The 25,540-nt window shown below is 41.5% G+C and overlaps 1 long non-coding RNA gene across 1 annotated transcript in view; it reads left to right on the top strand.

Annotated features, from left to right (window-relative positions):
• The first annotated feature begins 1,162 nt into the window (after positions 1 to 1,162).
• Positions 1,163 to 25,540, top strand: part of LOC124082014 (uncharacterized) — a 376,643-nt gene continuing 352,265 nt past the window's right edge. The window contains exon 1 of the long non-coding RNA XR_009225308.1: positions 1,163 to 1,295. This is a non-coding gene — a long non-coding RNA (uncharacterized LOC124082014). The remainder of the gene's footprint in view (positions 1,296 to 25,540) is intronic.

Below are 25,540 nucleotides of genomic sequence, written 5' to 3' on the forward strand. Positions count from 1 at the left end.
ACTTTAAAGTAAGCTTAATATTCTTTTAAATGACTTTTATTTTGATTGAATTATGTACTGGAATTCATTCTTGTATGTTTTTCTCTGATTGGATTCTTTAATAATCATTGGGGCAAAAAGGGAGAAAGTGGAATGCTTTATTTATTTAACTTTTTTACAAATATGTGCAGTCCAACATAGATCACGCTTTTGCATATACATGATTTTCGGTTTGTATAATGCACATGTCAGTATTGTTTGTGCAAACATACCACAAACCATATTCCCTGGAGTTAATTTTCACATTACAAGAAACTATAGAAAGTCTGTGGGATGTGAGGCATGACTATATTATGGTTTTGAAGACTGTATTACGGTTTTGAAGTTCAGTAGAACTGGATTTTAATCCAGGCATGGTAACTTTCTGACTATATGACCTTGGGCAAGTTCCATAACTGTATGGAATCTGTCAGATTTCCTGTTTAAAATAAGCAGGGGTTAATGATGGCTACCTTCCACAGTTACTGTGAAGGCTCAATGAAGGAGTACATGAAAAGGCTTAGCTCACAGTACACACTCAACAGAAGCCAGTCTCCTTCTTCCAACATGACTGCCAATTGTGTGACAATGTCCCCATCTGTGTCTATCCCTACATGGACCCATCTCTAAATAACCCAGTGTGTGTATGTGTATATTTACTTGTGTATGATTTCTTTTTTTGTCAGTGGTGGGGACTGAACCTGGGGCTTCACACATGCTAGGAAAGTGTTCTACCACTTGAGGTACATCTGTGTGTGTGTGTGTGTATGTGTGTGAACACATTCATACCCACATATGTAATCATATAAACACACATATATGCCACCACATGTATACCCTTCAATATAGCATCAAATCTAAGGAGGTCTGACATACCCAACTGTACTCACTACAATCTTTATAGTACTCCATATAAGACTTTGCTTAAGGAGGTGAGAAAGCTACCTCTAACCCTCTGCCCTGGGAACAGTACCCGTGGATGCCACAGATGTGTGCTAGCGCCATCTAGTGGGAAATCCCACTTTCTACCCTGTAGTATATATCATGGAAGCTCCAGCCATTCCTCCATCTTACCATTTTGGGAGCTGCCTCCATTACCCCAAAGAATGTCCATGCTCAATAAGCTCCTCTGTATTTCTATTTAGGTTTTTTCCAGTTTTCCTCCTGGGTGTTCCTGAAAGTGAATACATCTCATTGAATATTCCCACCTCTATCTAAGGATAAGGAAAAAGGCTTGGAGCTCCTCCATCCCCTGCACTAACAGAACCTGGATGACGGTGAGTACTCAATCATTTCTAAATCCACATCTTCATGAATTTCCTAGAAAGGAAACTTTACATCCTATAATGTGACTTCCCAAATTAATTCAGTTTATATATTTTTTTACTGGAAAAAAATTTTCTTTCTTTAATTTTGGCCCACAAAAAAAAAATGCAAGAGGTCAATTTTTTTTTCTAAGAGATGAGATGACATTGGTCTTCTTATGGCTATAAAGGAAACCAAATTGATATAGAAATTAGTACTGCTGTCTACTGTTAACCCGTGAATGCAATTGTCATTTCCTTTACCTGGTGGATTTTATACACCAAAAGGATTAATAATAGTGGAGTAAAACTAGGTCATTGGAGTCCTGTCTATGTAGTCAATTGTACAAATTCACTATCCTGTTCAAAATTTTGAAGGTGACTGAGAAACATGGATATAGATGAGGTAAGGAGTAAAACTAGCTTATATCTTGTTGACTGGTTAATTAGACCAAAGAGCTAATAAATGCTATTGAAAATCAGTCAAATCATTATCAATGTTCCAATGAAGTGGACCATTTAAATTACTTATCCTATTTGGGCTGCTCACTTAACAACAGGACATATAAAGTTGGGGAGAAAATAACCTGTGGTCCTCAGGCTCCAACCCACTATCCTAGACTTCTGCTAGGACCCAGGGACATTTGAATTAGTCTGATTTACTACTCACTGCTTTACTTTGGTCATTCCAATACTAGTGCTATATATGTTTCCTACACTTTCAATAAAAATGGTAGAGCTTTCTGCCTTATAATTCTTAACCTTCCAGGGTAAAAGACAGGGTGTAAGTAGAGAAAGGGTAAATGAGAGTTAGAAAAAGGCAAGATGAGGTTCATTGCAGGAATAGATTTGGCACAAACTCTCTGCTAGTAAGTCAAACCAAACATTGTGGAAGAAGATAGGAATTTGGATCAGAAATGGAGTATTCTACCTTTGTTTTGTGCACATCAAGAAGAATTGTACGAATTTACTCCACCTGTCTCATAGTGTGAGAACTTCGCCCACTTGAAAGGGTTGGGTTTGTTTCAGCAGAGGTAAAATGCCCAAGTTTGCCTTGTGGGCCATTTGTTTCAAGGGCAGTGCTGGGCAACCCATGTATCTGGAGGGAAATCAGAATCTCCGTCTCTGGGTTGGAGAGATAGAAAAGGAGGAAATGGAAATACTATGGTTGCTTTCATTATATTTGAAGTTACTTATTTGTAAAAAGGATCTTCATCGACTGAATGCTTCAGTTTCCCTAAGTGTGGCCACTCTGTTCTGCTGTCTTTGTTGGAACGTTAGGTTCTGTATCTAATATTTCTTGCTGCTGCTCAGAAATCATTGTGACTACATTGGTCTTTATCGATAATTTTATGTAGCACAATCCATCACCATGTTGGATGTTGGGCAGGGAGGAGGGTATTACTTTGTCTTTCACTCAGTGTTCAGACAGCTCTTCTATTGATTTCTTGGCTTGCATGTTCGTTAGATGATGATTTGCACTTTTCCTGTATTGTGTTTGTCCAGATTATGTTTCACATGCGTCTACAACGCATCATCATTAACAACAAACATTTATTGAACATTTATGGGCCGTGGATCAGTCTCCAGGCTAGGTACAGGGGATAATAAGAAGAATTTAATGTGATCCCTACACCCTGGAGGGTTTTATTATCTATTGGACCACGTTTGTTAAAGAAAAAAAGATACCTAATAGCTTGAGTCCAGTGAATACCACAAGCAATACATGCTGTTGGAGTCCAGAGAAGGACTTGATTGTGTGGCTGGATGGTCAGTATTTAGAGACGAAACTTGAGTGGCTTCTTAAAAAAAGAGTGAAGGCTCTTTTTATGGGATACTGATTATAATGTATTTCTGAATACTGTTGTGCCAGAAAAAGAAGTAATGCTTGTATCTTTAATCTACAATTGCCTTGTTAATTATTTATGAGCTCGAGACTAAGAATCAATATTCACCTGCATTCTGCAGCGCTTCTTGTAGAGTTATAATGTTAATAGTTGTGTACACCTTGTCTTGTGCATAAAGGAAAATCTGGCCAGGCTGCTGAATTTGTCATTAAGACTTCCCTGGCCTACTTGTCAACTTTTAAGATTGTCTTTTGCTTTGTCTAAAATTTGAGTAGCCCTAATCAAAAAAAAAAAAAAAGGAAATTCAATGACTTCTTCAAGCAAAGTGAAATGGAAGGTAAGAGAATAGGAAAGAAAAAAAAAGTGACTTTCCTGTGGATTTGCTGCACGGATTGGTAAAGAGAACTCCAAGTTTGACCTGGGAGAGGATAGTAATGCCCCAAGGGAAATATCCGTTTATGAGAAGTCCCAGCCTTTTCCTCTACAAGAGAGAGATGTTCAAACAGTTTTGAAAATTGAAAACTTCACTTATTACTTTTGTGGGACTTTACTGGCCCAGACAGATATTTGCCTCAGCTTATTGATGGAAAGCTTCACAGAAGGACCATCTGTGACCAGGATTATTAATATTCTAAGGGATAAGCCCTGTGTCTTTCCTAATACCAGTTTCTTTTTCTATGGCTGCCTTTGTGATTTCTCCTGTGATATTCTTTTAAAAATATCTCTGTTTTACAATATAGTTGGGCTCTGATGGAATGAGAAGCAAGGAAGAGGTGAAATCCACATTTTCCCTTTCCCTTCCTTCATATAGCATATATTTCAGGGCACCTGTTTCAAACAGCATGAAACACATCCAGGAAGTTCCAGCCTACTTCTCAAACACATGAAAAGGGATATCCTTGGTTAAATGGGTCAAAAAATAAAAGAATAAGTTTTTTTTTTAAAACTGTTCTCTCTATTCCTATGCATGGTATAAATTTAAATTGTCCAGTTAAAGGCAACTCAGTCTTTTTAATTTTCAAGTCATGTTTAGGTGCAATCTGTCTTAATTTGGGCAAATATTTAATGAATTTGAAGTATAGATGTTTGATCAAGAATATTTCCCCTTTCAGAGAAAAAAAAAATTTTTTCTCTGTTCCATCCCAAGATGACTGGATATGTGCAGGGAACATTTTCTCTGCTGGCCACCAGAGCGAGGTTGGTTTGTTCTATTCCTGCCCACTGTGGCTAATTTCATCTGGTGGGTTTTTGTTATGTTGCTATTGTTTGTGATTGTGAGACAGTGCCCACAGCAGAAGCCCAGAGTCATTAAAGTAAATGCACGTTGGGGAGGTCCTTGCATTTTTTTTTAAATCCTTCTCATTTAATGCAGTGTTGCAAGTCTTAGCATCCCTGTCATCCCTCACCACCTTCCCAAGCTGGAGTCAATGGGAAACTCAAGGGGCTCCTGCCTGGAACATACAAATCCATGGAATCAGAGCTCTCTCCCAGACCTACCTATTTAAGATGTCTCCTTGGCATTTTAGACCTAGAGAGGCAGAGCAGCCCAGGTGTTCTAAAAGATCTTGTACTATCTAGTCAGGTGTTTCAGTCCCATCTTGACTTGAAGGCTTTGGAAAGTTGGGGCCTTTGTTTCTCCAAGTTTCAGACTAGATTCTTACCCTGGAACAGGCACACAAAATCTTCCTCCTCTTCCTCCTCCTCCTCCTCCTCCTCCTCCTCCTCCTCCTCTAGAATTACTTTCTCTTCTTCTGACCTGGAAGGAACATCCCTTCTTGTCTCCATTCTCTGTACTGTGTGGTAGGGTAAAATGCTCTCACTGGGTTTGCCAGGACTGGCTTCTGACCTGGAAAGGGGAGCTTTTGGAATTTAAACAAATCTTTCTCTCTTGACATATCTGACTGGCTTTCAAAACTTTTTTTTTTCTCTAAGGACTCAAAACCCAATTTTCCTCCTTTTTCTATTTTTAAACAATCCCAATCATTCCCAATGCAATGGATGCCTTTAGCCAAATATGGAGAGGACACACACACACACACACACACACACACACACACACTAATTACCTAAAACTGCTGAGTAAAATGGGCAAAACAGAATGGTTATAAGAGTGTGATCATAGTAAGAGTTAAAAAGTTAGCCCACAGTGAGTTAGAACAATGATGCATGGCTTCTGTAGGCAGGGGAGCTTTCTCTGGACCCTAAAGATGGAAGAGTTAGGGCAGGTGTGAAGAAGAAGGAATGTTTCCACAATCAGTCTTAACATCTGTTCCACATACCTTGAAGTTCTGCATTTATAACTCATGCACATCTCTAAAAACAGATTGTATTGTCCCCAAGTTACTCTTGGATTTGTCTTCCTATACTATTACAAATTACCTGAGGCCAGGATAAACACATTTTGTATTTGTGTCTGTAGTATTACTTAGCCCTGTGTCCTCTTCTGTTTTCAAAATTGAACATGTTAAAATATTAGAATTTAAAAATTATCTTCCCCTTAGCTGTTTCCCCCAAAGTTACTGTGTTGCTTTATCTCCTTTATTATAGAAGAATATTCTGGAAACAGATATCTGTATAGAAATTGCCTTAAATATCCTTTAAATACCAGCCATTCATTCTCCTTTTTCTTCTTAATGTCTTTTCCTTCTGACCTGGGGATGCCCATGAGGTAGTCTACCTCAAGTTCTTCTTTATTATGGTAAAACACGGATAATTTAAAATTTACCTTTTTAACCATTTTTGGATGTACAGTTTAATGCATTAGGTATGTTCACAACACTATGCTACCATTGCCACCATCCACCCTTAGAACTCTTTCGGGAAACCCCCACTCTACTTTCTGTTGTCAAGTAGACAGACTACTTACTGTAAGTACCTTGCCGAGATGGGATCGTACAGCACTTTTGGTACCTGTCTATCTGTGTCTGGTTTCAATCATTTACCAAAATGTCTGCAAGTTTCCTCCTTATTGCAGCAAGTATCAGAATTGCCTTTCTTTAAAAGGATGACTAATATTCATGGTAGGGACATCCACCTGTTGTCTGTCGCATGAGGGTTTGGGGAAGATACAATGCTCATCCCCTGGGCATCTGCAGACATACAGACATCTCTGGGTGTGTTTTGTTGACTTAATCCTTTTTATATTATGATATAAATGTCTGGTTGACTTAAAGGCTTGAATATGATCTTTTCTAAAATGTGGCACCAACCAGAAATAGTATTTGTCCTGAGGCAGTTATTAGTCTTAAGGGGAAGTTAAGTACTATCTTAGATTAAAAAAAAAAACCTTTTAAAAACTCTTTAAATTTTCATTCTTGTATAAGTCTTTAAAGTGGTCAGAAAGATTAAACTTGATTTCCCCCAGACTTCTAACTCTAAAAGGTGTTCTGCACATAGGACATAGAAGATCAAATACACATCTAAACTGAGAATCTATTATTATTATTATTATATTATTATTATTATTATTGGTGTGTGTGTGTGCTCTGAAATATTCTATATTAAAACAAGGTAAAAGGTTTACATGATCACAATATCCAAGAGAGTGAAAAAATGGTTTCTTTGTAAGCCTTATACTGAGCAGATCATGATCTACAGATAGACAAATTTGCTTCAATGTTCCCAGCGTTAGGACAAAGGCACTTACATTCACACTCAGAAGATTCATTCGCTATTTGCTTTAGAATCCTTTAACTCAGCAAAAGAGTTTATCTTGTGTCTACGTAAAGAACGCTGAGAAATTGATGTAGTAAACATTTTAATATTTTTTGTCTGCATTTTTGTGGAAGACATAGTGATGCTATTTAAATGAATTTACTTTAATAAAACGCTATTTAAATAAACTGTTCCTCGTAATCTCTTGCTCTGTGAAGCAGGAAATACGTGCAGGCAGTTACATCCTTTGTAAGAAGTGTGCTCATGGGGAGGTCTGATTCTTCACCATGATTTCCCCAGCAAGAGAAACTGGTAAAGACAAGGAAGAAGTGAAAAGGTGGGAGGAGGTTATCAAAGCCAAGGGTAAAATATTTAGAGGCCTGGATGAGACTCATGGGGAGAGATGCATTTGTCAAAGAGCAAAGAGCAATTACAACAACAACAATAACAAAAACCAGTTTCCCATTTCCATGGCTCTGAGGACCTAAAATACCTGAAGACCTTTCATAGCTTCACTAAGTTTCTCATTGTTTTTAACCTTTTTTCCCAACTTTTCTGAGTAAAAACCTTTGGTTTGCTTTTAAAGAGGCAGTGGGGTTATTGAGGGATTGGAGGCAGAAGAATGCATTCAAACACTATATCTTAGGAAGCCAACAATCCCTGCAATGGTCTGGAGTGAGTGGGCAGTAAAAGTATCTGCCAACAAAATCATATGTGATAGACCATGAAGCTATTCCAGGTTTAAGAAGCAGTCCTCAAGGATGGGACTTATGGAAGGTGAGCACTTTGAATCTCAGTTCAATGATACATTTTTCTGGAGGAAGCTAAGTTAATGTAGTCTGGCTACTTTATTTTTGGATGGCCAGTAAGCATGCAGTAGCTATTTGATGAATGAATGAGGGGTCTAACTTATTGCTCAGATAACATTATTAAATGAAAAAAAAAATGAATGCTATTGATCTTTACCAGGCAAAGCTATTCATAATAGAGCTAGGAAGAACCGGTTCTGGTGGCAGCTGATTTGGAAGTTGGAAAAATGCCCCAGGAAGAAAGTGCCATCCAGTCCATTTAAAGTAAGTCACCTGGGCAAGTGACCACCTGCACTGGGTTTGTCTTGCAGGAGACACTATCTGAGGCAAATGTCACCTAGAAAGAAATGCCAAGCCTCATTTTGCAGTCAGAGTTATCCAGAACATTATTACTCACAAGCTAAGAATTGGTTTTGTCATCAATCAGTCCTAGATTTTTGGATTCTGTAAGGGGGAAAAGTTGTTTAACAAACAAAATATTTCAGGCAGTCCCTAATTTATTAAACTGAGGCATTTTAAACTTATATGATATAGGCTTGACCTGGGCCCATAAATGCAGCCATGGGTGAACGTGTTTATCTTCTTATTGTCATAGGCCTTGGGCCTCAGGATGGGTTGTAAAACTGTTTGAAGTACAGTCACCATTACATCTGAAGATATTTGACATCCTACCCTTGTGCCCTTTGACTGCAATACTTAGAAACTGATCTTGAACTAATTTGAACATATAAACAAAAGAATGGAATGCATGTAGAGATCTGTATTGATTTGCTGGGGCTGCTCTCAGAGTCTCACAGATCAGACGGCTTAAGCAGAAGAAACTTATGTCTTTACATTATAGAGAGTAGAAAGCCAAGATCAGCTATTATCATGTTTTAGTTTAGTTGTTTTTTTTTTTTTTTCTTGAGTCTCCTCTCCTTGGCTTGCAGATGGTCATCTTCTCTCTTGTCTTCAGATGGCCTTTTCTCTTTGTATGTGCATCATTGGTATATTTTTTAAACAAAAGAGACATAAATATGTCCAAAAATCCTCTTCTTATAGAGATATCAGGCATATTGGATTATGGCCTATCCTAATGGCCTCGTTTTAACTTAATCACTACTTTAAAAGCCTATCTCCAACTACAGTCAGTTCTGAGGCCCTGGGTATAAAAGCTTCTACATGTGAATCTTGGGAGCTACACTTCAGCCCACAATAAGAACATGTGATCAAACCATTTAGCTGATAGGGGTGAAACCACACTGGGAAATCAAGAAATCAGCCATGGCCAGATTCTCTTCCTCTAAATATTGTCTTTGTTCTTTTCTCTCAGTCTGCCTCATGGACTCAGAGCAGTAACTCAGACAAGAGGGAACCACAACTTTCTAGAATCTCTGGGTACATATCCTTAGTGCATTGTTAAAGAGGAAAAGGAGTGACTGCCTCCCAGCTTGAATTTAAACATTCCAGGGGAAAGCCTCTGATTGGCCTATCTTGCATCATGTGCTCTCTCATGGACCAATCAGTGTGTTGCGGGAGAGAGACACTTTGGTCCAGATTCACCCAGTGCTGACTACCAGAGCAGTTACTGCATAGCTGGAGGCAAGATCTTACCAAGATGGCAGCCCTCCTCTAGAATGTTTAAAAAAAAAAAAGTGAAATAAGCTGGGCCTGGTGGGCATGCCTGTAATCCTAATGGCTTGGAAGGCTGAGGCAAGAGGATCATGATTTCAAAGCCAGCCTCAGTAAAAGTAAGGTGCTAAGCAACTCAGTGAGACCCTGTCTCTAAATAAAATATAAAATAAATAGGGCTGGGGATGTGGCTCAGTAGTCGAGTGCCCCTGAGTTCAATCCCTGGTATCCACCTACCCCACCCCACCCCCGCCACCAAAAAAAAAAAAAAAAAGTGAAATGGGAGCAAGAGGGGTTCTCCCAAAGAAAAAATTCTAGGGGAAAAGACCCAAACAGATATTTAGTGTGTCATTAGGGATCTAAGACAGTCAAGCAAGCATAAGTGTTCTGAAGCAATGTAATAACAGTGATCTGAATAGGGATCAAATCTGACTCTCAGCAGGAAAATGCAGAGTCCTCCAATAGCACTTGTTGGAAAAACTCAATGTTGACTTGGGAAAGGTGTCAGCAAAGACTTCACATAGACCATGACCCTAAGACAAGTCCTGAGGAGGCGGGGTCTAGCCAAATGAAGTGAGGCTTGGGGAAGATGTGCAGAGGCTTACATGGTAGCTTTAGGGGGACTGTAGGAATTTCAGCACAGTGGAGTAGAATGTAAGAATGAGGCTGGAAAGGGCGTATCCTCAAAATATGCAAGGTTTGGAACACCCACAGTGGATCAAAAGTGAGCACACGTTTTTGGCTATTTTCCCCATTAAACAAAAAAACTCAGAATTCCCCTTAAGATAAAGCTACGAAGGGGAAAATTGATGGAAAATGTGATTTGATTTGGGTTTTCTTAGAAAGCTTATTTCCCATAGCCCGAATAGAGTAACACTAGCCTGATCTCTGACATTAACCATGACTCTGGACTAGAGATACCCTTACATTGATTCTCAGTTTACTCATTTATTTCACATGAAAGGATTTGGACCATAGGAACTTTGGGGATGCTGGCAGATCAGTTGGTTGCTACTTATCTTTCTGTCCAATAGGTATGTCGTTTAACAACTGGTTATCGGTTCCATCTGGCCTCAGTACTGACCTGGTTTTGGAATGCAAAAATCCTTATTTGGCACAGGTCCTATCCATGAAGAACCGAAAACTAATCATCAGGACTTAAATGTGAACAATGGACTATTAGTGCAAGTTCACTATGCTGAGACTAACCCATGAGAGGCCCAGACAGTTTTGTAGGCTCCAAGGGAGAAGAGGAGCATTTGAGAAATGGAGAGAAAAATTTCCCAGAGTGAGTAAGTTTCAACTGAGCTTTAAGGAGGGTTGTGTCTCCCATAGATAAAGATATCCAAGGAGGTAATAGTGCATGGGGGTTGGGTCCTAGCTGGAGGGATGTAAGTGAGGAAGTAAAGGTGGGAAATGGTAAAACATGGAGGTATTCAGATCTGCAAAAGTTACCAACTGCCCTTCTGATATCAATACACTTTCTCTTAAATATTATAAGCTATCTTAATCCCTTGTTTGATACGTCTTATGTTACCTGCTGGGGATCAACTTCCCAAAGAACTGGCTCTATACAGAGGCCTTTAGCCTCAGCATTTTCCAATGACCCTCAGCTAGGTCTTACCAAGAGAGGCTCAGCCAATCCATTAAGACTAACACAGCTATCTCTATCACAACACTCATTATCATTGACCAGACATGAGCCAGACAATCTCTACTAAGGCCTTTATTCCTTCCAAAGCCTTATGAGGTGGAGTCTGTATTATTATCTCTGTTTCTCTAAATAAGAAAAATATTGCCTAGAGAGGTGCAGCAGCCTGCCTAAGACGCCAGAGGTGGTATATGATAGATCTGGGACTCTACAGGGAGGGCACACTCATTGTGTGTGATGTCACCATGGAGGCTCACGAAAAAAACAAACCCTTGCCCACCCATGGATTCTAGAAGTCACTTGCCAGTATAGAGACTATCTGAACCTTTGTTCATTGATGTGGATTTCTTGATAAAATGCTTTTGTGGTGGCTATAATTGGGCATTAGTCTAGAAACCAGGTGAATTTAGAGTAGGGTTATGCTCTAAAGAATATGCAAACTTTTTGCTAAGAGAGGAAGGAGATATTTCAAACATGGAATTTCCATGGACCATATATGGTTGTGGACTTGATGGTGTAAAGATGAGGTTAGACTGGATGGAGAGGTGTGTAAGGCCCTGAAGAGAGGCAGAGATTTACAGCCAGAAAGAAATGGCTTCTAACCTTGACCTTGCCAAATCCACGGACAAGTTACAACATCCCTGAATCTCACTATCTGTAAAGTATGTTATTGGATGGACTGCAGTGAAGATTATACTTTTCAAAATATATAAAACTCTTAGCACAGTGCCAGGCCCTGCTTTTAATATGTAATTACCTTTGTGTTTGAGGATTGAAATCAACTCTGTGCCTGGTCAGCTCCCCAGGCACAGAGTGAACCCCTACCAGGACACTTTAACCTACCACGTACTTATTGTATCCACCTGATCCTTCGTTAACTGACTTCTGCTGGCATTTCATTGAAGAACACTTATTCAATCCCTACTCTCTATCAAGCACAGTGGAGACAAAGACAAAACAGGATACTCTGGTAGATGATTGAGTATCTCTTTTCTTTGAACAAAAATAAAAAGAAAGAAAAAAATCTTTACTATCATCCTGCATGGTGGAAACAATTGGGGGAAAACCACAGTCAGAAATCCTGGTTTCTGCTAAGGGATAGTTAGGGAGGAAACTCAACCCACACAGTGTCTTCTTCACAACATTTTTGTGGTGTATGCATGTGTGTGTGATGGTAGGAGGCAGGCACCCGTCTCATCCCTGCTTGGGCTTCCATGGCTAGTATCCATTAAGTGTCTTTACATGAAAGCCAGCCACTGTCACTGACCAGTGGGGACACAGATGCCCCCTCCCAGCTTCCTTAAAGGATCTGAGACTCGGCCAGCCCTGCGGACCAGGAACGGAGGTCCACCACCTTGGACAGAGCCCTGAGGCTCAGACCCCAAGGCTTTAGGCTCTTCCACGTTCAAGTTGAGCTCTGTGGGGCAACTCTGGGGAAAGAGGGCCTTTGTGAGATGCCCCTTTGATGAGAAGCATAATATAAATACAAATTGCTATTCTGTCAGCTTCTGAGGAGCCACTTCAATCCGTTTGGGCACCTTTGATTTTGCTCTCTCTAATTCCGTTCCTCCTTTAAAAAATTTAATAAGAGCCTGTTTTCATCTGGCCCCAAGGGAGTAATTTATTTATTGAAAGTAATAATAAAGTTTCAGCATAATCCCTCATTCCCAAGGGGTAAAGAGACTCTTTGAACAATTTATTTTTCCCATCCTTGAAGTGTGAGGGCAACCAAGAGGCTGCCGTGTGGGGTCCCGGATCCCACTGCCATGGCAACGGCCACAGCCTCTGGGCTGCCCAGCCACCGGCCGCTGGGAAACAGGAGTCAGATGACGGACTCATAACTCGCCTTTCTCTCCCCCTGCTGCAAGTTCCCCCTTTAAGAAACTGATAAATTAATAACAGTAACTATGGAAGCCCTCCATGGCCAAATCACCTGGGGCTCCAGGGGGGAGGCCCACAAAAGGAGGTCAGGGAAGACTTGGATGGGTGGCTGAATTTTGTCTTCATGATTCCGAGGCCAAGCATGGGGCTCTGAGAGATGGATGAGTGGGTCGAATTTTGGAAAAGAGAGTTCAGACAACTTGGTCTTCAGAGGGTGCTGGGGAATGATAGAACCGCCCGCCTCTACTAGGAAAACCATTGTTATTTGACTTCTATCTGCAAGCCAGTTTTTTTTAAATATTTTATGGACATATTTCATTTGACATTTATGTGAAGCACATACCAGTATTATTCTCATATTTTGGATAAGTAAAATGAGATTTATATAAATTGCATAACTAGTTCAAGGTTATATAGCTAGCAAGGGATAGACCTGCATTCAAAACTGAAATTGGCTCTGGAACCTGTTTTTGAATCTACTATGTTCATTTCCTCTCAGGGTGGACTGGTTAGAGGAGAATGATGAAGGTGGGCATAGTTTCAAATGTAAGTAATAAAAACACCTAACCTGTGGTGACTTAAGCCATTGAGAGTTTAATTTTTCTCTTGAAAAGAGTCTTGAGGTAGGCTACTGTGGCCTCAAACTTGATAGCTCGGGTAGATAGTATAGTTTTCCAGCACTTTCCCTCATGCTCATCACCTCCTTGGCACAAGAGGGCTGCATAACTCCAGACACCACATTTCTCTGTATGCAAGGCCTGAAAGTCACAGTAAGTTTGGTGCCAGCACCATCACCTTCTAGCAAGAGGGGAAATGCTTTTCAGAACTAACTGCTCTACAATAAAAGCAGACTCCACTCCTGTGTCTCATGGGTGAGAAAGGAGTCACCGGACCTTCACTAGCTGGAAGACAGGCTGAGGAAAGCAAGAATGCCTTTCCATGCTCTGCATGGAGAAACAGAATAGTTCATTTTAATTGTGAGGTGGGCATTGGGGGGGTCGGGGAGAAGGGGAAGTCACTAGAGAGGAAAGGTGCAAATATAAGGGTGGGGTCTCCATCACCTTGTTCTACTGTAACACAAAATCGCTGACTGGGTAATTTATAAAGACAGAGGGTTCTCTCTCACAACTCTGGAGGATGGGATGTCCAATGTTGAGGCATTGGCATCTGGTCTGGTGATAACCTTCTTGCTGTGTCCTTATGTAGAGCAGGTGGAAGGTCCAATTAGACAAGAGAAGCCTTTATTGTAATGTCCTTAGTCACATTAATGGGGAGGAGCCCTCCTAACCCAATCACCTCCTAGAGGCCCATCTCTCTCACCTTCTTTTTGGTGACAGTGGGATTTCAGAGGGTGTTTTATTAGCTTTTGTGCTGCTGTGACTTAAAGACCCAACCAGAACAATCGTAGAGGAGGAAAAGTTTATTTGGTGGCACATGGTTTCGTAGGTCTCAGTCCATAGACAACCAGTTCCATTTCTTGGGCCTCAAGGTAAGGCAGCACATCATCACAGAAGATTATGGTGGAGAGGAACATCTTACAGGATATCAGGAAGCAGAGAGAGACTCCACTCTCTGGATACAAAATATATGCTCTAAAGGCACATCCCCAATGGCCACTTCCTCCAGCCACACCCTACCTGCCTTCAGTTACCACCCAGTTAATGGCATCAGGGGATGAAGTCACTGATTGGGTTCAGGCTCTCAGAACTCCAACACACGAGCTTTTGGGGGACACCTCATATCCAAACTATAACAGAGGTGACACTTCCAAACCACAGAAGATGGTGGAGCTTGACTCGGTGTGGGTCTGAGGTTTGCAAGGAGAACTGGTGGAAGAATGGATTGGAAGCCAACTGCGCTTGGGTTACATTAGAACAAATGCACTAGTCCAGAAACCCGAGCTTCCTGTGCACAGGCTCACACTGTTGTTTCCATACTCCTGTCAGCCACATTCTCGGGCTTTAACGAGATGCATATGTTAGTTACTTTAATTTGCTAAATTTCAAAGAACTGGTCCTGAGCCTTGGGGCTGGATTCCTTTGCAGGAAAGAAGGTTCTAGGTTCATATGCGAAGAGATCCTTTGTGCTCCACTTAAAGCAGATCGTATCAGCTTTAAGTAGATAATGGAAGAATTCTTCCTTTTCTATTCCATTTTCCCATTGACAATGTCTTTTCTATAAGACAAGAGAGAATCTGTCATTGATTAAAGGGATTAAGACTATGAACAATGACAATGGGGGTTGTGTGAGCGACAGGATATGGGTGATTTATTATTGTTATTGCAACATTTTCTTTAAAGTTGAATTGTGTTTTAGTTAAAAAGAAAAAATACTTAAGGTCATTGGAGAAGAATATATGGCCAAGTTACAGTGACAGTGGTGAGTTTGAACCAATGTAATTGTCAGAAGCTTGCAAGGTGGAGGCTTGTGGGGGACCCCCAAGGAACACCCTCTCACTAGATGGGTTTCATGCACCCTTGGAGTCTTCCAGCCTCTGTACAGAAATTCTGTTCTCCTAATGATGTATATATCATGCCAGATGACTGCCACCAGCTCAGGATGCAGGTCTTCAGTATCCCTGTTAAAGGGAGATTTTTTTCATGGGGTCCCTCTGGGCCTACCCCACTTCCTCAGCTGATGGAGGAGATGCCCTGTTCAATCTGCAGAGTAACCAAAAGTCCAGGGTGTCTCATAGGACCTTCTCTTGCTTTTCAAAGTTAATTAATTTATTTATTTGTTCTAATTTGTTACACATGACAGTAGAATGCATTTCAGTTCACAGTCACATATAGAGCACAATTTTCATGTCTCTGGTTGTACACAAAGTAGAGTGACTCCATTCGTGTCTTCATACACGTGCCTAGGGTAATGATGTCCATCTCATTCTACCATTTTTCTTACTCCTATGCCCCCTCCCTTCCCCTCCCTCCCTTTTGCCCTATCCAAAGTTCCTCCATTCCTCCCATGACCCCCCACACACACCTCCATTATGGATCAGCACCCACTTATCAGAGAAAACATTCGACCTTTGGTTTTTGGGGATTGGTTTACTTTACTTAGCATGATATTCTCCAGTTCCATCCATTTGCCTGCAAATGGCATGATTTTATTCTCTTTTAATGCTAAGTAATATTCCATTGTGTATATATACCACAGTTTCTTTATCCATTCATCTATTGAATGACATCTAGGTTAGTTTCACAATTTAGCTATTGTGAATTATGCTGCTATAAACATTGATGTGGCTGCATCACTATAGTATGCTGTTTTTAAGTTCTTTGGGTATAGACCAAGGAGTGTAATATCTGAGTCAAATGGTAGGTCCATTCCAAGTTTTCTAAGGAATCTCCCTACTGCTTTCCAGATTGGCTGCACCAATTTGCAGTCCCACCAGCAATGAATGAGTGTGCCTTTTCCCCCACATACTCGCCAGCTCTTATCGTTGCTTGTATTCCTAATAACTGCCATTCTGACTAGAGTGAGATGAAATCTTAGAGTAGTTTTGATTTGCATTTCTCTAATTGCTACAGATTTGAAATTTTTTCATATATTTGTTGGTCGATTGTATATCTTCTTCTGAGAAGTGTCTCACAGGGCCTTCTCTTGTACTCTCTCCTGGCGTCAGATGGCCTTTCACCACCATTAGACTCTGATGCTAAGTGTCACCCTTCTTTGCTCTGAGACTGATTGTATTCTGCACTTGGAACTTGACCAATGCTATGTGAGGCTGCAGGCAGACACCCCGTGCATGTGATCCAGACTCCAGCTGTCTTCCCTGGATGTCACATTTCTTGGTCCCCATCCTTTAAATATCCAGCATTCCTATCATGTGACTGTCTATGCTCACAAGCCCCTGAGCACTTGACCCTGCCCGCCTCTCTAGTGGTCTCCAGGGCCTTCCCCAGCACACACCATCACATGTCTGCCAGGGAAGGAATCACAGAAGCTGCTCAGATGTGGCATTCAAAGACCCTCTCCAACTGTCAGAAGACTGGTTTAGCAGATACATGTTTCCTTAGAATTGCAATACGCATTACTAGCCTTTAGTCTTTTCAGAAAGCAAACGAACAAAAAACTTCAATGAGAAAAAAGCAGGAATGCATGACATAACTGAGATGTTCATTCATTTATTAAATTCTTCTGTAGGAAGCCCTTATGCTAAGTTAGGCCTGCTAGGTGCTTGGATGTCCACAGACAGAAGTCAGATCCTGCACAACCAGGAGATTAGAAGTCAGGAATTAAGAACTAAGAAGCTAAATGTTGAAAGAAGACAATTTGGAAATTAAGAAGCAAATATTAAATACTGATATCCTTTGAGAAAAGCAAGACAGTGGTCCTAAAACCAACTTTAAAAAAAATTATTCCCTTTCACCATTTTCCAACTTTTGCTTTCCTGGTAGGCCAAGTGAGAGCTCACTGAGCCCTACCATGTCTATCTGTGTCTGCCAGGATTCCCTCTGGCACTCTAAATGGCATTAATCCAAGCTTATCCATCCCCAAGTTCAGAGATGTCCCTGGACGCCACTTATGCTACTTCTAGCACAAAGTGGTCTTCTTAGTTTTTTCACTCAAACTCTACTCACCAAATCCAGGAAGTAATCTTCACCTAATCCAGGAAGTGGCTGCTGGGTTCCCAGTACAAGTCTCCACTCTGTGGAATGAACATAGTTAGCAGTATAGATCTACAGCCAGATTCCTTGGATTCATATCCTGGATCTGGGTGGGCTTGATGCATGTCCTTGGGCAAGTTAGTTAATATTCTTGTGTCTCAGTTTCCCCATCTGTAAATTGGGGTCAATAATAAAATGTATCTGGAGCATTCTATGAACGAACATGTGGATGGCTTAGAGCAGGGCTTGGCATACACTAAGTGTTGTTTCAGGGTTATCATTTTTGTCATCATCATCATCGTCATTAATATTGGCTGGTCCCATTCTTGCAAAATTAATCCAGATGCTCTTGGTTTCTGGCAAGTTCTTCTCTTGTTCCTCCCTCATTATGTCATGAGGCCTGTGTTAGCATTTGATTGCCGCCTACAGAAAGTTACCACAAATTTAGTGACTTAAGCGCCATAGTTTATTATCTTACTGTTGTGTAGGTCAGAAGTCCAACATGGGCCTCACTGGGTGGTGCCATGTTTTTTTTTCTGGAGGCCAGGGGAGAGCCCATAGTGTGCTTTCTTCAGCCTCCAGAGGCACCTGCATTTCTTGGCTTGTGGACTTTTTCTTCCATCTTCAGAGACAGTAGCAATGCTTCTGTCTACCATTCTTCTGTAGTTATACCTCCCTCTATGACTGCAGTCAGGAAAGGATCTCTAGTTTTAAGTAGCTGGTGGTTAGATTGTGCCCACTCGGGCTAATCCAGCAAAATCTCCCCATCCCAAGACTCTCAGCTAAATCACACATGTGAGCCCCATTATCCAAGCAAGGTGACATAGTTACAGGTTCTAATAATTCAAATGGTGGACATCTTGGGTGGCTGTGACTCTGCCTACCACAAGATCCTTGAAGAAAAATCTTTCCCCACCCCCAACTATTCCTCATGAAAGCTGGCATAAAAAGGATTTTTTTTTTTTAATGTTGTGGAACTGGGTCCAGTGCTCAGAGTTCCAGCGAGGACTCCAGGAGAATTTTGAAGAGGGAGTTATTTTCCAGAATATATTTCTTAATATTATGATTGGAATTGTTATGTTTTAGGAAGTTATTTCAGGCAGAAAAAGAATAAGTTTTGATCCCAGGTCTCAATCATGTTCAACTTTTAACAACAAAATAGGATATTGGCAGGAGTGCCAAAGCCCATGGTGCTCTACAGTTGTCCTACACAGCCTCCTAGAAACTTCAAGGAGTAGAGTAGTATTACTTTCCATCCTTTCTGGAGGAAGGAACCAATGCATAGAGAGGCTAGGTAATTTACCCAAAGTCACAGTGAGTCAAAAACGGAAAGAATAAACTCTTGGTATTTGGATGATTGAGCTAGTCCTTTCTCAAAGTCTGTGATTTCTAAAAATCCTCTTTTGGATTTGTCTAGACACCCTGAGTATTCCTTTCTCATCATTAACCATTCAAATTATGCCCAATCGCTTTTTTTCCCTGTGTCTTTGACATCATCTTAATATGGCCATAACCCAAACTACTTAAGCCAATGACCTGAGTGGCGATATAGCGCAGGAGAGTTGGGGGCCATGTTTGAAAATGGCACACACTTCAATTGCACTATAGAGTTTATAGAGGAACCGGGTGGTTCATTCAATGAGTAGTTATTGTGCATCTGTGTTTTGGGTTCCCCCACACCCCTTGGGGAGTTTTATAGGTTAGTAGTATAAACCATTCTTCAAATAGATAAGAATATGTAAGAGAGTGTTACCAAAGAAGAATCACAGACTGCTCTGGGAAGGAGTGAGTGATGAAACTAGAAGCCTTTCATATAGTGTCTTGAGAACCAGTCTCAGGGATTTCAACTCAAAGCCATCCCAATCATGAAACCGCAAGGTAATGAGAGCTTGAACAGTGGCTGAACCTATGGGAACAGAGAGAGAAGGACCAACTAGGTCATGATAGGAACATGCCTCAACCCATTGTTCTCATTCTTTGGTGTTCCAGTGATTATTTAGAAATGTGGGAGAATTAACCAATTTGACTTCCAGCTTTGAAGATCCATTTGGCTAACCAGGCTGGCACCATAGACAATCTCTTGGTGACACAACCCCAGAGACTACATTTAAATACACTTTGGATTGTTACTTTTTAAAAAATCCTGTTATAAGTTCAGTTTAATTGGCTTAGTTACAAGGGCTTTAAAGAGCACCTCCTGGGCAGCCTGCTCCAGGCTGGATGTCATGGGAGATGCCACTAAGCAGCTTATGTGCCACTTGAAGGGCATGAAACCGCAAAAGGATAATGTGATTAAAATATAATCAAGTGCCAAGGCTATGTGGCCCAGACTCCCAAGGCTGTGCTGGTTCAAGAGGAGGTCATGAGAGGAGGGTGCAGGTCAACTGCCTGAACCCCAATTTTTCTCCAACTTTAATGCCTGAGATTTTTACCTTGCGAAGTACATTCTCCCTGGTCAAACATTTTTCTCTTCTTGTAATTGTCTTTGGAGTGGTGGGAAATGTTAGCTTTACTCTAAGGAACAACTCTCTAACACTGAGACTTGTCCAGCACCATGCAGTGTGGTGTGGTCGTGAGCACAGAGGCTCACCTGGAACCTGGGTGACCCTCTTCCTGCAGCATCATCACAAGGCGGACTCCTGTGTGGTTCAAGAGTTTCTACCAATCAGCCTCTTAAGATCAGCATTCCAGTCTAAGCCCACTTGACTAACTAAAATATAATATTGGAATGTTGTTCTTGTTCAGGATGCACACCCCCCAACTAATTTCTTGCGTATAGATCACATAATCCTTTGCTCTTGAGGAAAGGCTTGTGTTTTTCTCTTGATGGGGTAAAAATTCAGAAAGGGAGTACTGAGCATCCAAAGGCACTGGAAGAAACCAAACACCTAATTACCCTTGGTCATGACCTTGCTTGGGATCCTTCCTGTAGTCATGAAAACTTTCTTTGAAGAAAGGGCAATTTCAGTGGCTCTGAACAGAAGCAAAGGTCAGCTGTCATTGGTCCCTATGTTTGGCACGACAGACTGACTCATAGTTCATAGTTTCTTTTGGTTTGTTGAGTTGACTTTTGTGAGTACCTCTCAGCCTTATTGCTTCCCAAGGGTGTCTCTGTGTTTCTGGGTTCATTCCTAAGTGCTCTTCCCTTCCCACCCCACCCACTGCCACCCACAGGCATTTGCTGGTGGCCACAGAGCCTTCATGGAGGAAAGCACAATAGCTCATCTCCACTCACTCTGCTTTTCATGGGCAAGGGTGACTTTAAGAAAAGTGAGAAATTAGCTTAGAAGAATAAAGATTTGCTTAGCTCCTCGCTTTTGCTGAGGCTGGCTTGGAACTCACAATCCTCTTGCCTCAGCCTCCTGAGCCACTGGGATTACAGGCATGCACCACCATGCCAGTGAGAACCTGTCTCTAAATAAAATCCAAACAGGGCTGGGGATGTGGCTCAGTGGTCGACTGCCTGTGAGTTCAATCCCCATACTCTCTTCCCAGTAAAAAAGAAGGAAGATTGGATATGAAAGAAAGACTGACTGGTCTATTCATTGTCTAGATTGCTTTCTAGGCATTGTCAGACCTAATTTCTTCACATTATACTTTTGTTCAGGGTCAAATATTCTGTTTGGAAAATTCAGAAAAATTAAATGCTAATTATTAGATTCCTTTATCAGCCGCACACTGCCAGACTACTCAAGAATGTCAAAGGAATTGTAGATATAGTCCCAGGCTGAGGATCTGGCACTTAGGCCACTAGAGATTATTGCCCTAAATAATTTCCAAGGAGCTCCTGTTAGAGTTGCTAGGAAGGATGGCATCTGCTACTAGCAGGATATGGACAAATTTTGGAAGATTACCATTTATTTCTGACTCTACTCAAACAATTTATCTCAGTGCATTTGGGAAGGTCGGGTATCTGATAAGTCTTTGCTTGTACAAAGTATTCTATGACTTAAAACAATTTTAAAAAACACTGATTTTAGTCTAACTCCCTTATTTCACGTGTGGGAAACTGAATCTCAAAATGAGGAAGTGATTCTAAAATATAGAAAATTTTGGAGGTAAACCTAAAGGAGTCGCAGTTATTGTAACAGTAGATGACTGGGAAATGCCAGTTCATGATGCTCTTCTAAATGATTTCATTTCATTTCAGTCATTCTATATTTCTGGCTTCCACTCTGTATGCGAACCACAAATCAAGCATGCTCTGTCCTGGACTTTCCTTGGGTAACCAATTTTCATTCTGTACTGCCTCTTGGGAAGCCCTACCTGCCCAGAAGTCACCCAGAGTTTCCAGAACAAAACACTGTTTCTAATAGACTGAATCATTTATGTAGCAATTCCTTGTTTTTATTAGGTTTTTTTTTTTTTTGCTTGTCAAAATGCATGTTTTTATTTAATGCCTTTTTAAATTCTTACAACATCTAGTGAGACAGAGGTTATATGTTTAGCAAAGTATATGTAAGGGTTGAAGTTGAAAAAATGTGTTGACTATTTTATTATCTAGATGAGCACAGAAAATTGCTTTGGAAGTCTTCAAATTTGCCTCTTTCTTGAATGAACAGATATCTCTTCTAATTAGACAAATGTAAACCTTTTATGTCTTTCAATATCCTGTAGTTTGCTTAGCTGGAAAAGAGAAGTGCAAATTTGTATAGGTGTCTGGGGACCCTTGGGAGGCCAGGGAGACTCTAACTCTAAATGACCTCTTTTAGATCTTCTATGATAGCTTGAGATACCTGCCCTGATGTCTTTTGGTGAGAGAGAACTTTCAACATCTGAAGCTATTGGTGTGGTCTCAAACCCAGGGCCTGAGAGTATTGAGTGGGAGCCCAGAAATCCTGCTGGTGGGCACATGAGTGGAACCACTGGTGGCTGTGAAGAGGGAGGCCCAAGGAGGGAGGTCCAGGTAGGGAGACCCACTGTGGCCAGAACACAGGGACTGTGTGGTGTAGGACCATTTTTATCAGCAGGACCTCTGATGACAACAGAAAAAAAGAGGTGACTCCGTTGGGGAACCATTAAAGGACACCCCAGGCCCCCTAGTTGTCTCCCTTCTGACATTTGAAAAGAAGATTGGCCTCAATGGCCACAGTTTTTGGATAATTCAAGAAGGGGACATTTCAAGAGGAAGATGCTAGCACCTCTGGTAGTATGAATAACAGTGTCCCCAGGAGGGTGACCTGGTTACCTATAGATGAGGTGAGGTATAGTTCTAGGAGAAAAATTCAAAGATTGTGCACAAGGTCAGTAGCTAGACAGAACCCAGGACTCTCAGCTTCCCTTCTGAGCAAGCATCTTGCTCATATTCCTCAAGGCAGGGAGCTTGACTCAGTTCCTAATGGCTCTGCCTTCACATTTCAATACACTCCCCATTTCTCAAGCCTAGGAGAGGAAACCTGACCTTGCAGTGGTGGCAAATCATAAATCCTCCTGAACCTTTCTCTGGCCTATGAGTTGGCAGTTTCCCATCTAATTCTTCATAGAATTAGGGACAGTTCTCGGAAACCATTAGATGCATCATCTAAAGGCCCTTAGGCACACCCTGGAATGCTGAGAGCTGGAGTTGCTTCTGAGAGTCTAGAGTAAAAGCTGATTCTCTTTCTTCAGATCCTTCCCTGAGAGACTGAGAGTGAGACTGGGGCACCCTAAGGTTTTAGCAGAGCCTGCAGGGCCCCTGGGAGTGCATTGTCCTGGCTCCTGCAGACTTCCATTGTGGTCAGTAGTATGCATGATAATGGCAGTTTAGTTCTTTTCCCTAGAAGATAGCTTTTAAATTTGCTCTGTTGGCCTCTTGATGAAATAGCTTCATGCATATTAATGACATCTTTTATTTACTGAGCGGCACCATTAAGCACTTTGAAATTCCAGATTCCACCCGAGGTCTCCGGGGAGACACGCCAACATCTCCAGACTTACTGGATGAATGGGAAACTGAGGAAACAAAAAAAGCTCAGTAACTTCCTGAAAGCAACAGAGAAAGTCCCTGAACTACATATGCTGTCTGCCTAGCAGACGGCTATGGTGTTGACTGGGCAGTATTATCCGGGCCTTCCTGCACACCCATTCAGTCTTAAGACAGGCTTCTATTGAGCCCTCGCCATGTGTCCTGCACTGTACAGGACACTGAGTGGGGAGGAAGATGAGAACAAGGCTAATGAAGCACAGGGGTACATAGAGGGATATGCTGCATTCAAGGAACAGCTAAGTCTCTGCCAAGATGAGTAAGAGGTCAGGGTGCAGAAAGTAAGATCCAGAAGGTCAGATGGCAGCACACTGTTGAAGATTTTGAGGAAGTTGCCCCCAAATGCTCATGCTTTTTTGACCCAATAACCCACTTTGAGGAGGCCAGCCATTGTTAAAAGTGAGTTGCATATGGATGACTTGGAAATGGTGACCTTGATTCAATGAGAGAAAAGTTTGCAGAGCAATGAATTTATTGTTATAAAGGGTATAATATATGCATGTTTGTGGATTTGTATGCAGGCATGATGTGTATGGATAAATGGGTGGGGGTAAAGTGGGTAGGTAGATAGAGAGATGATAAGAGACTAGGAGTGCTAGACAAGTAAAGAAACCTAGGGAATTCCAGGAGGAATATGCATGCATTAGGGAGAGGAGTAGAAAGGAGCATATTCTTATTATTAATTTTATATAATATTATAACATTCAAATTAGCATTGTGCTTTGACATTTTAAAACTAAAACATTCAAAAGTGAATACCTAAAAGCATTGTCCCAAACTTGAGGCCCTTCCAATGCAAGAGAAAAAACAAAAAGCATTAACCATGTTACCTGAAAGAACAATATAAAGACACCCAGAGTCCATGAAAGGTGTTTTCTTGAAAAGTTGCATATAAGGCAAAGAGGCTGCACATTGGAAGAAAGCTCTGCTCCAGGGAGATGGACAAGGGCTCTGTTCCTCCCCCGGGAACCCTGGCCAAGAGCAGTCCCTCTGTGGGCTCTCGGGAAGCCCCTCTTCCAAGCTTCCCACCTTAAGATGAGAACAAGGCTACTGAGGCAAAGGGGTACATAAAGGGATATGCACCTTAAGAGGCACCTTAAGAGGAAACCACAGTCAGCCCAGGCCCCTCAGGTAGGAAAGCATCTTGCCAATACTTGGAAGTTCCCTGTTCCAGTCCCCTGCTGCTCCTACCTGTCTGGAAGGCAGCCAGAAGGCGCCAAAGGGCTAAGGATAGGGAAGATGGTGGCAGTTCCATCAATCCAAATTTTCCCTAAAACTTAAGCTTTCCCTGACCTATGTTGACCCTGAATCTCAGGTAACATAACAGAATTAGATTTGCACTGTACACTTTGGCATGCACAGCAGGACCCCTGAGGTGGCTCACCTGTGGAGCTAGGAGGGCAAGCTGCTAATATTTAGCACAAGGAACCTGCTATGGTTCTGCTACTAGGAAAAAAAAAAGAAAAAAAAAATATATATATATATATATGCCCCACTGTGCAGAAGCATAGGCAGGATTACTAAAAGTTCTAAGTAAAAACCACCTGTGGAGGATGCATTCTGACTAGAAAATCTAGGCTGGCCTCACTGGGGAGAAAACACTTATGCTAAATATGAAAGAACTGGATTTTGATGGGCAGAGACCATGGAAAGGGTATTCTAGGAAGAAGCAATGCAGAAGAATCCAAAATTCCAATAGCTCACACTTTGAGAGCCCTTATTCTGTTAGGTACTGCTCTGAGTTCCTCACATGTATGCAAGGAATAAATCCCCCTAACAGTCTAGGAATCAGGTCCCAGTATTGTACCCATCTTATAGATGTGGAAACTGAGGCATAAAGAAGTTAAGTGATATTCTTATCATCTCAGAGGGAGGACATGGTAACACTGGGAATCAAACCAAGGGGCTTTAGCTCTAGAGTTAAGTTCAAGAACTTGAATAAGTGGAGAAACAATGGGCTACAGGTAAGAGGTAGGGAGCACCAGAGGTAAAAAGTGCAGGCGCACAGGGCCATCAGGCCTAGGAGTGGTGGTATACCTTAGAAGGTGAGCCCACGTTGCAACATGGTGGCTCGTGAGTTGGAGAAAGGTCTGGAAACATAACAGAGGAGCTGGAAGCTCCTGGATATATTTACAGAAGAGAGGTGACGTACTCTGTATGCTGTGTTAGGAAAATCCCTCTAGTGAGGATGGA

This window comes from Marmota monax, unplaced genomic scaffold (genome assembly GCF_021218885.2).
Source record: "Marmota monax isolate L192 unplaced genomic scaffold, Marmota_monax_Labrador192_F-V1.1 WCK01_AAM20220418_F8-fsc00031, whole genome shotgun sequence".
Taxonomy (NCBI): domain Eukaryota; kingdom Metazoa; phylum Chordata; class Mammalia; order Rodentia; family Sciuridae; genus Marmota; species Marmota monax.